The sequence below is a fragment of the Neofelis nebulosa genome, chromosome 8 (genome assembly GCF_028018385.1).
Source record: "Neofelis nebulosa isolate mNeoNeb1 chromosome 8, mNeoNeb1.pri, whole genome shotgun sequence".
In the NCBI taxonomy this organism is placed as follows: Eukaryota; Metazoa; Chordata; class Mammalia; order Carnivora; family Felidae; genus Neofelis; species Neofelis nebulosa.
The window spans coordinates 124605800-124622517 of NC_080789.1; the positions used below are offsets into that span (position 1 = coordinate 124605800).

At 39.0% G+C, this 16718-nt stretch overlaps 1 protein-coding gene across 3 annotated transcripts in view; it reads right to left on the reverse strand.

Annotated features, from left to right (window-relative positions):
* Positions 1 to 16718, reverse strand: part of MALRD1 (MAM and LDL receptor class A domain containing 1) — an 824069-nt gene that overhangs the window by 51757 nt on the left and 755594 nt on the right. The window lies entirely within an intron of this gene.

Here is a 16718-nt window from a genome sequence, read left to right on the forward strand (position 1 = left end):
CAGTTAAGAACCAGAATTATCCTTTCTAGGTAATCTCCTGGCTATTTTAGGACTAAACAAGGATGAATGCAATTGTGGTTTTTACCTCATATAATCCAAAAGGATCCATGAAGACCGTGAACATTATGTAATACTTGTGTTAAGATTGAAATGCATCAATCTGAATTAGAATGCTTTTTTTGTTTTAATGTCAAGAAGAATGAAAATAAATGCTGGACATGATACATTTACTTTGGAGGGCTGTTATTTTCATAGTGAGTCATTAGAGCCAATTTAATAAAATTAATTGTTAAGTTTGAGAAAAGGGAAGAAAATCAGTTGTTAATTTATTCAGAAAGCACCCATAAGGAAAAAATATATGAGGAAAGTAATTTATTGTAATATAGGGCTATTGTGTCATTTATTTCACATACCTGATGAATATATACTGACATTGGGGTATTTCACTTTTACTTTTACAACTATGGAATTTCACAGTACTACCCAATTATAGTCCATGTTGTGGCTGCCTTTCCCAGATTCATTTAACCACCCATGCTGTTTCCTTCCACCAAATCATAAGCATTTCTGTGGTTAGATTGGGATTGAACCCTCACTTGACCTCTAGGATTATCTCATTCCCATGGTGTAGTGTTTGTATTTAGGACCCTGTCCATCACCAAATGACATTTCTAATCAACAGGGATTGATTCACTAATATGACAAGATAGGAAGACCCTGAATTCATCTCCTTTATATAACACAGCAAATTACACTTATTGTAGAAGAATTGCTGAAGAAGAATGGAGAGCCAACTGAACAGCTTCCACACAAGGAAAGAGAGAAGAGTAAAAAAAGAAAAGCAAGAGAGATGGAGAAATGCTAACAAAGGGAACACCCACCTTTAACACTGCAAACTGCAGCGGGGAGGGATAGTATTGAGGGACACAGGAGAGATTCCTTTGTCCTTAGGCACAGGAAAAAAAAAAAAAGCTGCAACTGGTTTATAAAAGAGCCAACCCTGGAACTCTATCAAATGGAGAAGCTACTAGAACGCTCTGGGTCAAAGGGACTGGAAAATGACATAATTTATGCGCCCCCCCCCCCATGTTGAAAGTGCATACTGGAACAGGGTCAGCACACCCTAACCTGATTGAGCTTCAACAAGGCCAAGTCCCCTAGGCCACACCAGTTCTGGTTGTGGCGAGGCACAGAAAAAAAAAAAAAAAGAAAAACAAAAAAGCCAGGGTTTAAAAGAATAATGAGCATATAAAAGAGCCAGCCCTAGAACTCAATCAAGTGGAGGAAGCTGCTGAAATTCTCTCCAGGTAGGAGGGGCTGCTGGACACAATCTGTGCTCCCCCTATACTTTGATAGCAGGGACCAGTGGACAACCCAGGCGCCCTAACTGGCCTGGCACCTCAGTGAACCCTGGACCCCTAGCTCACACCAGCTCCAGCTATCCCACAAGAAGGCCACAGGGCGGTACACAGTGGGATACCCCTGGTTAGTGCTTACTACTGATCCAGCCTTTAAGCCAAGGTGACACAGGCACAAAACACCATGGAACGCTCCAGGCCCACACCACTTTACTTCAGACAGCTTGCTAGGACACCCCTGGTTCAAAGTGCTCCAGAACCTGCTGTGCTGCCAGGGTGCCCCTGTATAAAGCACCCCAAGAACCCCTGGTCCTTGGCTACATTTCCCTTTACCCGGCCAGGGGGTTACTTCCTGTGTGGAGTACTTTGAGACACTCCCATCCACAGTGGCCTCAGCTCCAATCATATGGCTAGGGCACCACCTGTGCTGAGCATTCAAGGACATTCAGCTTTTACCCACTTCAACTTCAGGTGGCCGGTCAGGGCACCCTCAGAGTGGAGAGCCCCAGGACAAGCCAGCTTGCAATCACTCAGCTTCAGCTGTTCTGCCAGGGCAGACTTTGCACAAAGAGCTCAGAGACCACACTGGCCCATACCCACTTTAGATTTAGCTGTCTTGCCAGAGTGCCCCCTACACAGAGTGCCCCAGGACCCCCTGTGTGTACCCTGCCTCAGCTCTAGCCACCCACCTCTCCAGGGAACCCTCTGTGTGGAGACTCCTGGAACATGCTGGTTTACACCCACTTCACAACTTTACTTATCCTGCCAAGGCTTCCTCTACATGGAGAGCCTAGAGGCACCCAGCTCGCATCCAGTTTAGCTTTAGCTGTCCTGCCAGGGCACCCACAGTTTGGAGAGCCCAGGGACTGCACTGTTCTGTGCCCACTTAAACTTTAGCTGCTATACTAGGATGCTCACTTGGTGGAGAGCTCCAGGATCCCCAGCCCAAGCCAGCCACAGTTCTAGCCAACCAGGAAAAGTGACCAAGAACACACAGTCTACATAGGGGATGACCATACACAAGACCATTCCTTTAAGTTCAGAAGTAGCTATTCTACCTAATCCACAGAAAAACAGAAAGTATAGGAAAACAGGAATATTCTGCAAAAGAATAAGACAAAGTTTCAGACAACTAAGTGAAATGGAGATAAGCAATGTACCTGATTAAAAAAAAAACTTAAAAGTAATGATTGTAAAAATGCTCACTGGGCTGCAGAGAAGACTGGGAGAAAGACCTTCAATAAAAATTATACACACACACACATGTATATAATAACCAATCAGGGGTACCTGAGTGGCTCAGTTGGTTAAGCACTGGACTCTTGATTTTGGCTCAGGTCATGATCTCACGCTTTATGAGAGTGAGCTCCAGGTCACGCTCTGCACTGACCATGCAGAGTCTGCTTGGGATTCTGTCTTTCCCTCTCTGCCCTCCCCCACTCTCCCGTACACACATGCACCTTCTCTCAAAATAAATAAACATTAAAAAAAACAATCATAGTAGAAGAATATAAAAAAAATATTCTATGGGGCATCTGGATGGTTCAGTCAATTAAGTGCCCTGACTTCAGCTTGGATATCTCACGGTTCGTTGGCTAGAGCCCTGTGTTGGGCTTTGTGGAGCCTGACATTGTGGAGCTGCTTGGGATTCTCTGTCTCCCTCTCTCTCTGCCCCTCCCTACTCTCAAAAATAAACATTAAAAAAATCCTCTAGAGGGAATCAACAGATTAGTGGATGCAGAAGAATGTATCAGTTGTCTGGAAGACAAATAAATGGAAAGCACTCAAGCTGGACAGCAAAGAGAAAATCATTTTAAAACATTAGGAATGGTTAAGGGATCTCTTGGACAACATCAAATGAACAAACATTTGCATTCTAGGGGTCCCAGGACAAGAGAGGAAGAGGCATAAAACTTATCTGAAGAAATAACTGAGTTGGTCTAACCTGGGGAAAGAAATAGACATCCAAGTTCAAAAAGCACAGAATTCCAGATAGATGAATACAAGGAAATCCACACCACATATTAAAATGTCAAAGGCTAAAGTTAGAGAATTTTAAAAGCAGCAATACAGAAGCAAAAAGTTACATACAAGGGAAACCCAAGTAAGGTTCCCAGCTGATTTTTCAGCGGAAAACCTTCGCAGGAAGAAAGTGACATGATATATTCAAAGGCCTGAAAGGAAAAACCTACAACAAAGACTCCTGGACCCAGAAAGGCTTCATTCAGATATGAAGAAGAAAGAGTTTCCTAAACAAAAAAGTGAAAGAGTTTATTATCCGTAAACAAGCCTCACAAGAAATGTTAAAGGGACTTCTTTAAGTGGAAAATAAATGGTCATAATCAGTTATATGAAAGTTATGAATAAAAAGATGTAAAGTATAATATACATCAAATGTGGAGGAGAGTGTAAAAATAAGAGGCGTTTTTTCAGAATGTTTTTGAGCTTAAATGATCATATATTTAATACAGACTGCTATATTCTTGGGGTGTTATATATGTACCTCATGTTAACCACAAACCCTAAACCTGTAATAGACACACATACACACAGACCAGAAAGCCACACATAAACACTACAGAAACCCACCAATCACAAAGAGAACACATGAATAGAAAGGAACAGAGAACTATAAATATCATTAGAAAACAAAGTGGCAATAAGTACGTACTTATCAATAATTACTTTAAATGGCCTAAACGTTCTAACCAAAAAACACGTTGACAGAATGATTATTAGAGAAAAAAAGACACATCTATATGTTGCTTACAACAGACACCTCAGACCTAAAGACACAAGTGGACTGAAAGTGAAGGGATAGAGAAATATTTACCATGCAAGTGGGAGGGAATAAAAGCCAGTATAGCAGCATTTATATCAGGGAAAATAGACTTTGAAACAAAGACTGTAACAAGGGACAAAGGCATTACATAATGATAAAGGGATCAATCCAGCAAGAGGATATAACATATGCACCCAACAATGGAGCACCTAAACATAAAGCAAATATTAATGGACATAAAGAGAGAAATTTATAGTAATACAATATTAGTAGAGGACTTTAATACTTCATTTACATCAGTGGATAGATTACGCAGAAAGTCAGTATAAATGTCTGATGCTTTAGACCAGGTGGACATAACATACACACACACACACACAAATCATTCCATCCAAAAACAACAGGATTCTTTTCAAGGGCACATGGAACATTCTGCAAAACATATCACATGTGAGGCCACAAAACAAGGCTCAACAAATTAAGAAGATTGTAATAATCCCATGCATCTTTGCCACCGCAATTGTATGAATGTAGAAATAAATCACAAGGAAAAAGAAAAAAACACATGGAAGCCAAACAACGTGACACTAAACAACCAATGACTCTTTGGAGACAACAAAGAATCCAAGAGGAAATTTAAAAAAAAATACATTAAGACAAGTGTAAATTAAAACACGATGGTACAAAATTGTTGGGACAGAGTGAAAACAGTTCTAAGAAGGAATATATATATTAATACAGGCCTAGCTCAAGAAACAAAAAAAAAAAGCTCAAATAACAATCTAACCTTACACCTAAAGGAACTAAAAAAGAAGAAGAAATGAAGCCCAAGGTGAAAGACAGAAATAATAAAAATCAGAGCAAAAATAAATGATATGGAGACTAAAATTTAAAAAAAAAGAAACCAGCAGCTAGTTCTTTGAAAAGATAAATAAAATTGATAAACTTTTATCTAGACTCATTAAGAAAAAGGAGAGAAAGGACCCAAATAAAATAAGAAATGAAGAAGTAATAACTGACACCACAGAAATACAAAGGATTAAAAGAGAATACTATGAAAAATTATATGCCAACAAATAGATAACCTAGAAGAAATGTGCAAACTTCTAGAAAATACAAACTTCCAAAACTAAACCACGGAGAAATAGGAAATCTGAGAAGACTGATTACTAGTAATGAAATTGAATAAATAATCAAAAACTGTCAACAAGCAAAAGTCCAGGATCAGATATCTTCACAGATGAATTCTACCAACCATTTAAAGAGGTGTTAACCAACACTGAAAAGTCACTACAAAAATGAAAATTACAGACCAATCTCTCTGACAAACGTAGATGGGAAAATGCTGAATAAAATATTATCACACCACATTTAAAAATAAAAATACTATTTGCCACAATCAAGTGGGATTTATCCTTCGGATGCAAGGATGTGTCAGTATTCACAAATCAATCAACATGATATACCATAGCAACAAAACAAAGGATAAAAATCATATGATGATTTCAATAGATGCAGAAAAAATATTTTACAAAATTCAATATCCATTCATGATAAAGATTCAACAAAGTGGCAATGAGGAAACATACCTCAATATAATATTTCATATATGAAAAACAATAGCTAACATCCTACCCAATGGTGAAATACTGAGAGATTGTCTCTAAGATCAGGAACAAGACAAGGATCATTCTTACCAGTTTTGATCCACAAAGTACTGGAAATCATAGCCATGGAAATCAGACAAGAGAACTAAACAAAAGGCATCCATACTGGTAAAGAAGAAGTAAAACTTTCACTATTTGTAGATGGCATGATACTGTTCATAGATAACCCTAAGGACTCCACCAAAAAATTACTAGAAGTGGGGCGCTTGGGTGGCTTAGTTGGTTAAGCATCTGACTCTTGGTTTTGTCTCTGGTCATGATCTCATGGTTCGTGACACTGAGACCTGCATCAGCGCAGAGCCTGCTTGGGATTCTATCTCTCCCTCTCTCTGCCCCTCCCACACTTATGTTTATGTTCTCTCTGTATATATATGAATAAGTATTTAAAAATTTACTAGAACTAATCAGTGAATCAATGAAGTTTCAGAAATAAGTATAGTTTCTACACACTAACAAAGTAGCAGAAAGATAAAAAAAAAAATTACAGTTGCACCAAAATCATGAACATATCTAGAAATAAATTTAACCAAGGAGGTAAAAGACCTATACTCTGAAAACAATAAAATAGTCATGAAAACAACGAAGATGACGCACACAAGTGGAAAAACATTCCATGCTCATGAATTGCAAGAGTAATTTTGTTAAAATGTCCATCCTATGGAAAGCAATCTATAGATTTAATGCAGTCCCTATCGAAATATCAATAGTATTTTTCACAGAACTAGAACAAATAATCCTGAAATTTGTATGGAACCACAAAAGACCCCAAACAGAGCAATCTTGAAAAAGAACAAAGGTGGGGGTGTCATAATCCCAGATTTCAAGATACATTACAGAATTGTGCTAATCAAAACAGTGTGGTACTGGCACAAAAATAGATACATAGATCAATGGAACAGAATAGGGAGCTTAGAAATAAACCCAAATTTACATGGTCAATTAGTTTATGAAAAAAAAGAGGCAAGAATGTACAATGAGATAAAGAGAGTGTTTTCAATAAATGGTGCTGAGAATACTGGACAGATACATGGAAGAAAAGTGAAACTTGGCTACTTTTTTACACCATACACAAAAATAAACTCAACCTGGATTAAAGATCTAAATGTGAGACTTGAAGTCTTTATGAAGAGAATATAGGCATAAATTTTTCTGACATTGACTATAGCAACATTTTTCTAGATAAGTCTGAGGCAAGGGAAAGAAAAGCAAAAATAAACTATTGAGACTGTGTCAAAGTAAAAAGCTTTTGCACAGCAAAAGAAACAAATCAGGCGAGCTTTGGGGAATATGGCGGCATAGGAGGACGCTGGGCTCACCGCGCGTCCTGCTGATCACTTAGATTCCACCTACACCTGCCTAAAGAACCCAGAAAACCGCCAGAGGATTAGCAGAACGGAGTCTCCGGAGCCAAGCGCAGACGAGAGGCCCACGGAAGAGGGGAGGAAGGGCGGCGAGGCGGTGCGCGCTCCACGGACTGGCGGGAGGGAGCCGGGGCGGAGGGGCGGCTCGCCGGCCAAGCAGAGCCCCCAGTCGGGCTGGCAAAAGCGGAGGGGCCGGACGGACTGTGTTCCGACAGCAAGCGCGACTTAGCGTCTGGGAGGTCAGAAGTTAACAGCTCTGCTCAGAAAGCGGGAAGGCTGGAGGACAAAGGGAGGGAGAGCTGCTGAGCCCCCGGACGGCAGAGCTCAGCTTGGCGGGGAACAAAGGCGCTCGCCAGGGCCATCTCCCCCGCCCATCCCCCAGCCAAAATCCCAAAGAGAACCAGTTCCTGCCAGGGAACTTGCTCGCTCCGCGCAAACACCCAACTCTGTGCTTCTGCGGAGCCAAACCTCCGGCAGCGGATCTGACTCCCTCCCGCTGCCACAGGGCCCCTCCTGAAGCGGATCACCTAAGGAGAAGCGAGCTAAGCCGGCCCCTCCCGCCCCCGTGCACCTTGCCTACCCACCCCAGCTAATACGCCAGCTCCCCAGCACCACAAGCCTGGCAGTGTGCAAGTAGACCAGACGGGCCACACCACCCCACAGTGAATCCCGCCCCTAGGAGAGGGGAAGAGAAGGCACACACCAGTCTGACTGTGGCCCCAGCGGGGGGCTGGGGGCAGACATCAGGTCGGACTGCGGCCCCGCCCACCGACTCCAGTTATACACCACAGCACGGGGGAAGTGCCCTGCGGGTCCTCACCACTCCAGGGACTGTCCAAAATGACCAAACGGAAGAATTCCCCTCAGAAGAATCTCCAGGAAATAACAACAGCTAATGAACTGATCAAAAAGGATTTAAATAATATAACAGAAAGTGAATTTAGAATAATAGTCATAAAATTAATCGCTGGGCTTGAAAACAGTATACAGGACAGCAGAGAATCTCTTGCTACAGAGATCAAGGGACTAAGGAACAGTCACGAGGAGCTGAAAAACGCTTTAAACGAAATGCAAAACAAAATGGAAACCACGACGGCTCGGATTGAAGAGGCAGAGGAGAGAATAGGTGAACTAGAAGATAAAGTTATGGAGAAAGAGGAAGCTGAAAGAAAGAGAGATAAAAAAATCCAGGAGTATGAGGGGAAAATTAGAGAACTAAGTGATACACTAAAAAGAAATAATATACGCATAATTGGTATCCCAGAGGAGGAAGAGAGAGGGAAAGGTGCTGAAGGGGTACTTGAAGAAATTATAGCTGAGAACTTCCCTGAACTGGGGAAGGAAAAAGGCATTGAAATCCAAGAGGCACAGAGAACTCCCTTCAGACGTAACTTGAATCGATCTTCTGCACGACATATCATAGTGAAACTGGCAAAATACAAGGATAAAGAGAAAATTCTGAAAGCAGCAAGGGATAAACGTGCCCTCACATATAAAGGGAGACCTATAAGACTCGTGACTGATCTCTCCTTTGAAACTTGGCAGGCCAGAAAGGCTTGGCACGGTATCTTCAGTGTGCTAAACAGAAAAAGTATGCAGCCGAGAATCCTTTATCCAGCAAGTCTGTCATTTAGAATAGAAGGAGAGATAAAGGTCTTCCCAAACAAACAAAAACTGAAGGAATTTGTCACCACGAAACCAGCCCTACAAGAGATCCTAAGGGGGATCCTGTGAGACAAAGTACCAGAGACATCACTACAAGCATAAAACATACAGACATCACAATGACTCTAAACCCGTATCTTTCTATAATAACACTGAATGTAAATGGATTAAATGCGCCAACCAAAAGACATAGGGTATCAGAATGGATAAAAAAACAAGACCCATCTATTTGCTGTCTACAAGAGACTCATTTGAGATCTGAGGACACCTTTAGATTGAGAGTGAGGGGATGGAGAACTATTTATCATGCTACTGGAAGCCAAAAGAAAGCTGGAGTAGCCATACTTATATCAGACAAACTAGACTTTAAATTAAAGGCTGTAACAAGAGATGAAGAAGGGCATTATATAATAATTACAGGGTCTATCCATCAGGAAGAGCTAACAATTATAAATGTCTATGCGCCAAATACCGGAGCCCCCAGATATATAAAACAGTTACTCATAAACATAAGCAACCTTATTGATAAGAATGTGGTCATTGCAGGGGACTTTAACACACCACTTACAGAAATGGATAGATCATCTAGACACACAGTCAATAAAGAAACAAGGGCCCTGAATGATACATTGGATCAGATGGACTTGACAGATATATTTAGAACTCTGCATCCCAAAGCAACAGAATATACTTTCTTCTCGAGTGCACATGGAACATTCTCCAAGATAGATCATATACTGGGTCACAAAACAGCCCTTCATAAGTTTACAAGAATTGAAATTATACCATGCATACTTTCAGACCACAATGCTATGAAGCTTGAAATCAACCACAGGAAAAAGTCTGGAAAACCTCCAAAAGCATGGAGGTTAAAGAACACCCTACTAACGAATGAGTGGGTCAACCAGGCAATTAGAGAAGAAATTAAAAAATATATGGAAACAAACGAAAATGAAAATACAACAATCCAAACGCTTTGGGACGCAGCGAAGGCAGTCCTGAGAGGAAAATACATTGCAATCCAGGCCTATCTCAAGAAACAAGAAAAATCCCAAATACAAAATCTAACAGCACACCTAAAGGAAATAGAAGCAGAACAGCAAAGGCAGCCTAAACCCAGCAGAAGAAGAGAAATCATAAAGATCAGAGCAGAAATAAACAATATAGAATCTAAAAAAACTGTAGAGCAGATCAACGAAACCAAGAGTTGGTTTTTTGAAAAAATAAACAAAATTGACAAACCTCTAGCCAGGCTTCTCAAAAAGAAAAGGGAGATGACCCAAATAGATAAAATCATGAATGAAAATGGAATTATTACAACCAATCCCTCAGAGATACAAACAATTATCAGGGAATACTATGAAAAATTATATGCCAACAAATTGGACAACCTGGAAGAAATGGACAAATTCCTAAACACCCACACTCTTCCAAAACTCAATCAGGAGGAAATAGAAAGCTTGAACAGACCCATAACCAGCGAAGAAATTGAATCGGTTATCAAAAATCTCCCAACAAATAAGAGTCCAGGACCAGATGGCTTCCCAGGGGAGTTCTACCAGACGTTTAAAGCAGAGATAATACCTATCCTTCTCAAGCTATTCCAAGAAATAGAAAGGGAAGGAAAACTTCCAGACTCATTCTATGAAGCCAGTATTACTTTGATTCCTAAACCAGAGACCCAGTAAAAAAAGAGAACTACAGGCCAATATCTCTGATGAATATGGATGCAAAATTCTCAATAAGATACTAGCAAATCGAATTCAACAGCATATAAAAAGAATTATTCACCATGATCAAGTGGGATTCATTCCTGGGATGCAGGGCTGGTTCAACATTCGCAAATCGATCAACGTGATACATCACATTAACAAAAAAAAAGAGAAGAACCATATGATCCTGTCAATCGATGCAGAAAAGGCCTTTGACAAAATCCAGCACCCTTTCTTAATAAAAACCCTTGAGAAAGTCGGGATAGAAGGAACATACTTAAAGATCATAAAAGCCATTTATGAAAAGCCCACAGCTAACATCATCCTCAATGGGGAAAAACTGAGAGCTTTTTCCCTGAGATCAGGAACACGACAGGGATGCCCACTCTCACCGCTGCTGTTTAATATAGTGCTGGAAGTTCTAGCATCAGCAATCAGACAACAAAAGGAAATCAAAGGCATCCAAATTGGCAAAGATGAAGTCAAGCTTTCGCTTTTTGCAGATGACATGATATTATACATGGAAAATCCGATAGACTCCACCAAAAGTCTGCTAGAACTGATACATGAATTCAGCAAAGTTGCCGGATACAAAATCAATGTACAGAAATCAGTTGCATTCTTATACACTAACAATGAAGCAACAGAAAGACAAATAAAGAAACTGATCCCATTCACAATTGCACCAAGAAGCATAAAATACCTAGGAATAAATCTAACCAAAGATGTAAAAGATCTGTATGCTGAAAACTATAGAAAGCTTATGCAGGTAATTGAAGAAGATATAAAGAAATGGAAAGACATTCCCTGCTCATGGATTGGAAGAATAAATATTGTCAAAATGTCAATACTACCCAAAGCTATCTACACATTCAATGCAATCCCAATCAAAATTGCACCAGCATTCTTCTCGAAACTAGAACAAGCAATCCTAAAATTCATATGGAACCACAAAAGGCCCCGAATAGCCAAAGTAATTTTGAAGAAGAAGACCAAAGCAGGAGGCATCACAATCCCAGACTTTAGCCTCTACTACAAAGCTGTCATCATCAAGACAGCATGGTATTGGCATAAAAACAGACACATAGACCAATGGAATCGAATAGAAACCCCAGAACTAGACCCACAAACGTATGGCCAACTCATTTTTGACAAAGCAGGAAAGAACATCCAATGGAAAAAAGACAGTCTCTTTAACAAATGGTGCTGGGAGAACTGGACAGCAACATGCAGAAGGTTGAAACTAGACCACTTGCTCACACCATTCACAAAAATAAACTCAAAATGGATAAAGGACCTGAATGTGAGACAGGAAACCATCAAAACCTTAGAGGAGAAAGCAGGAAAAGACCTCTCTGACCTCAGCCGTAGCAATCTCTTACTCGGCACATCCCCAAAGGCAAGGGAATTAAAAGCAAAAGTGAATTACTGGGACCTTATGAAGATAAAAAGCTTCTGCACAGCAAAGGAAACAACCAACAAAACTAAAAGGCAACCAACGGAATGGGAAAAGATATTTGCAAATGACACATCGGACAAAGGGCTAGTATCCAAAATCTATAAAGAGCTCATCAAACTCCACACCCGAAAAACAAATAACCCAGTGAAGAAATGGGCAGAAAACATGAATAGACACTTCTCTAAAGAAGACATCCGGATGGCCAACAGGCACATGAAAAGATGCTCAACGTCGCTCCTCATCAGGGAAATACAAATCAAAACCACACTCAGATACCACCTCACGCCAGTCAGAGTGGCCAAAATGAAGAAATCAGGAGACTATAGATGCTGGAGAGGATGTGGAGAGACGGGAACCCTCTTGCACTGTTGGTGGGAATGCAAATTGGTGCAGCCGCTCTGGAAAGCAGTGTGGAGGTTCCTCAGAAAATTAAAAATAGACCTACCCTATGACCCAGCAATAGCACTGCTAGGAATTTATCCAAGGGATACAGGAGTACTGATGCATAGGGGCACTTGTACCCCAATGTTTATAGCAGCACTCTCAACAATCGCCAAATTATGGAAAGAGCCTAAATGTCCATCAACTGATGAATGGATAAAGAAATTGTGGTTTATATACACAATGGAATACTACGTGGCAATGAGAAAGAATGAAATATGGCCTTTTGTAGCAACGTGGATGGAACTGGAGAGTGTGATGCTAAGTGAAATAAGCCATACAGAGAAAGACAGATACCATATGGTTTCACTCTTATGTGGATCCTGAGAAACGTAACAGAAACCCATGGGGGAGGGGAAGGGAAAAAAAAAAAAAAAAAGAGGTTAGAGTGGGAGAGAGCCAAAGCATAAGAGACTGTTAAAAACTGAGAACAAACTGAGGGTTGATGGGGGGTGGGAGGGAGGGCAGGGTGGGTGATGGGTATTGAGGAGGGCACCTTTTGGGATGAGCACTGGGTGTTGTAAGGAAACCAATTTGACAGTAAATTTCATATATTAAAAAAATAAATAAATAAATAAATTAAAAAAAAAAAAGAAACAAATCAAAAAGGCAGCCTACTGAATGGGAGAAGATATTTGGAAATGATATAATGCATAAGGGGTTAATATATAATTTATACATTTATATAATTATAAATTTATATAATTTATATATAATAAAATATATAATTTATACAACTCAACACCCAAAAATCCAATTAAAAAAATGAGCAGAGGACCTGAGGAGACAGTCTTCCAAAGAAGACATACAGATGGCCAAAAGACACATGAAAAGATGCTCAACCTCATGAGGGAAATGCAAATCAAAACCACAGTGAAATACCACTTCACACCTGTGACAATGGCTAAAATTAAAAAGACAAGAAATAATAACTGCTGGCAAGTATGTGGAGAAAAAGGAACCCTTATGCATTATTGGTAGGAATGTAAGCTGGTGCAGCTAATGTGGGAAATAGTGTGGAGGTTTCTTAAAACATTAAAAATAAAAATGCCATATGATCAAGTAATTTCGCTACTGGGTATTTACCCAAAGTACATGATAATACTAATTTGAAAAGATATATGCACCTCTTTGTTCATTACAGCATTATTCACAATACTGAATTATAGAAGCAATCTTAAGTGTCCATTGAGGAATGGATAAAAAAGATGTGATGTATACACAGACACAGGAATTTCATGCAGCCATATAAAAGGATGAAATCTTCCATTTGAGATAACATGGATAGGCCTAGGGTGTTTTATGCTAAGCACAATAAGTCAGACTGAGAAAGACAAATACCATATGATTTCATTTACATGTGGAATCTAAAAAAGGAAACTAACAGAACAAATGGATGGTTGACAGAGCATAGCAGATGTGGAGGGATGGGCAATATAGAATAAGGAGGGTGAGCACTATAGACTTCCAGGAATGGAATGAGTAAGTCACAGGAATAAAAACCATAACATTCGGAATATAGTCAGTGATCCTGTAATTGCATAGTCAGGTGACAGATAGTAGCTGCACTTGTGAATGTAGCATAACATATAGAGAAGTTGAGTCACTGTGTTGTACACCTGATACTAAGGTACTAATGTAGCATTGTATGTTAGCTGTTTTAAAAAAAATAAAATAGGGATCCATTCATACACAGACATACATTTTTCCAGGATCAATTTTGTCAGGTGTACATTTTGTTGCATAATTGTGGTAAAAGGCAACCTCTTTCCAACTCTGATGTGCAAAAGGAAGCATGTATCCCTGTTAAGCTCAGGAAGTACTCTTGTTACCATTTTGGAACACAAGCCAGCCTGAAGATAAAATAATAGGAAGATAGAGACTGGGGAATCACTGAGAAATGGAGGAAAACCTTAATGGCATTGTAAACATCTCAGTCAGTTCATCTTTCAAGAATGCTGCTGTACATTTAGACTTTTTTTGTTATACAAATTAGTAAGTGTTCTTTATTATTTATGTCAGTTTGATTTGGGTCTTCTATTATAAGCACATATAGAACTTTAATTTTTCTGCTTTTCCATTTCGATCTCTAAAGTTTTCTTCATTAAATCAATATTGATTTAGTGATTTAATCAATCAATGATTTAATATTGATAAGATATTTATTGAATGTCTACTATGTACAGGGTACTCGACTAGATATGTAAAGAATGGAGAAGATGTGTTTGAGAATTTATAGCGTCATAAATTTAAAGAAATAAAATAATTTAAAAATTAAGACAAAGTAAAAAATATATATGACTATAAGAAATCTTTAAAAAAATATATATGACTATAAGAAATCTTTAAAAAAAAGAATGAAAGAATTGCTTAAAGAATCTTTATTTTCTCAGACCCAGAAAATTTAAAATGTGCTATCTCAACTAGACTTTTATGGAATAGGTGATAATATTTATTCCAAAAATGAAGTGCCTATGTATGTATTATATAACTGTCTCAGAAAAACTGGTTATGTAATATATACATAAATCATCTATACTCATGGGATCTGAAGAGATACGCTCAAATTGTGTTCAAATTGTTAATGGGATCCTAAACTAACCTAGATTTCCCAATCCTTTATTGCAGTATATTTTTTCAGCTAGACTTACTCTAATCTTACAGTTTTTTTAATAATAAAGAAAATCCCTTCAGAAGCAGCATGCATTTTGGATATATTCCAGATTAGATTTACAGCATAATAGCATGAGACTTTTTTTTCTGTTTATTAGGCATTTCTGTCATAACATCATGTATATTAAATTCATGTTTATATTTTTGTTTGTTTATAGAAACATGTTTAATTCTACATTTACATTCCATGCTTCAGAAAACTCTAATATACAAAGCCCAATAGGAATTATGTATTGAATGCCTGCCATATGCTAAAAATTTCTAAATACTCTAATATCTTATTTATAATACAGTAATATTACTAGATAGGAGTTATTTCCCCATTTGATAGTTGAGTAAATAAAGGCACAGAGAGGTTGAGTAGGAAGTCACCCAGAGGTATATTCTGAGTTTTACATTATGTCTCTGGCTTATCAGGATATTCTCTGTTCACTGCCTGGCTTTCCTTCCCATTATTCTTCCTGAAATTTATAATGGTAGTTAACCTGACAATTTTTTTCTGCTAGGACAGAAACACTAGGAGAAATTTTTTGTCTTAATGGTCTGAAAATGTCCATTTCACATTAAGGTTCACTCTGGAAGCATCTCTAGGTGTAGAGGGCACAGAAGTGGCTCAGGAAAAGACAGTAAATAATAATATCAGGGCAAATGGATTTGAGGCTAGACTCTGCCAGTTTGGTTTTGGAAGAGTCAGATAATTTCAGTTTCCTGTTGTAAGCAATAAAAATTACAACTCACCTCATAGAATGTAGATGAAAATTAAATAAAACAGTGACAAGAGAGCATACTGTTAACTGTAAAGTGTTATCTATGCCAAGTTGTTCAACACCCAGTCTTCTACTTTCTAGTATATATTATGGTCACACCTGTTCCTGCTGATTTTATGCCCACATGCCCTAAACAGATTGGTCCTCCACATACCTGCCCTATTTCCCATTGTTGCCTGAGCATCAGTTAAGAATTAGGAAACAGGAAAAGCCTTTGCCACAGACTCTGTTTTTGTGGCTTATTAATTATGCCATTTTTTTACATATGAATATGCCAAAAGATTCTTCATCCCATACAAGGGAAGAAAAAGCAGGTGTCGAAGATGCTCACTGCCTGCCATGCTCATTCCTCTTCCCAATACCCCCCTGTGGTTTCTACCTATTAGAGCACTGCAGGCAAGGAGACAGGAATGCTGTCTCAACGTAGCATGAAAGCATCAGCTCAAACCAAGTGTTTTCTGGGTCATGTGCTGAGCCTGTGTCAGCAGAAGGGGAATGGGACAGTTGAGGTACATCCTTAAAAGACCTCCTTATTACCATGGGTGAACTCATTTTAATAGAAAACAACAACAACGAAAAAGGAAAAGCCACTCAATAATCTCTGAGCCACAAAGCTCTGAAATTACACATTGAGCACCGGTGATTAATTTGTTTGGACTAATTTCCTCTTGATTAATTAGCTCCAGCATATTTTAAACATTAAGTATTAGGTAGAGTCCACCTGAAACAGAAAGATAAATGTCCCACCCCATTCATGCATAAGGGCCTGTTTTCTTAGCACAAACAGGAGAGAAGGAGAAATAAAATATAATGAGACTCTTTCAGTCAGAGCC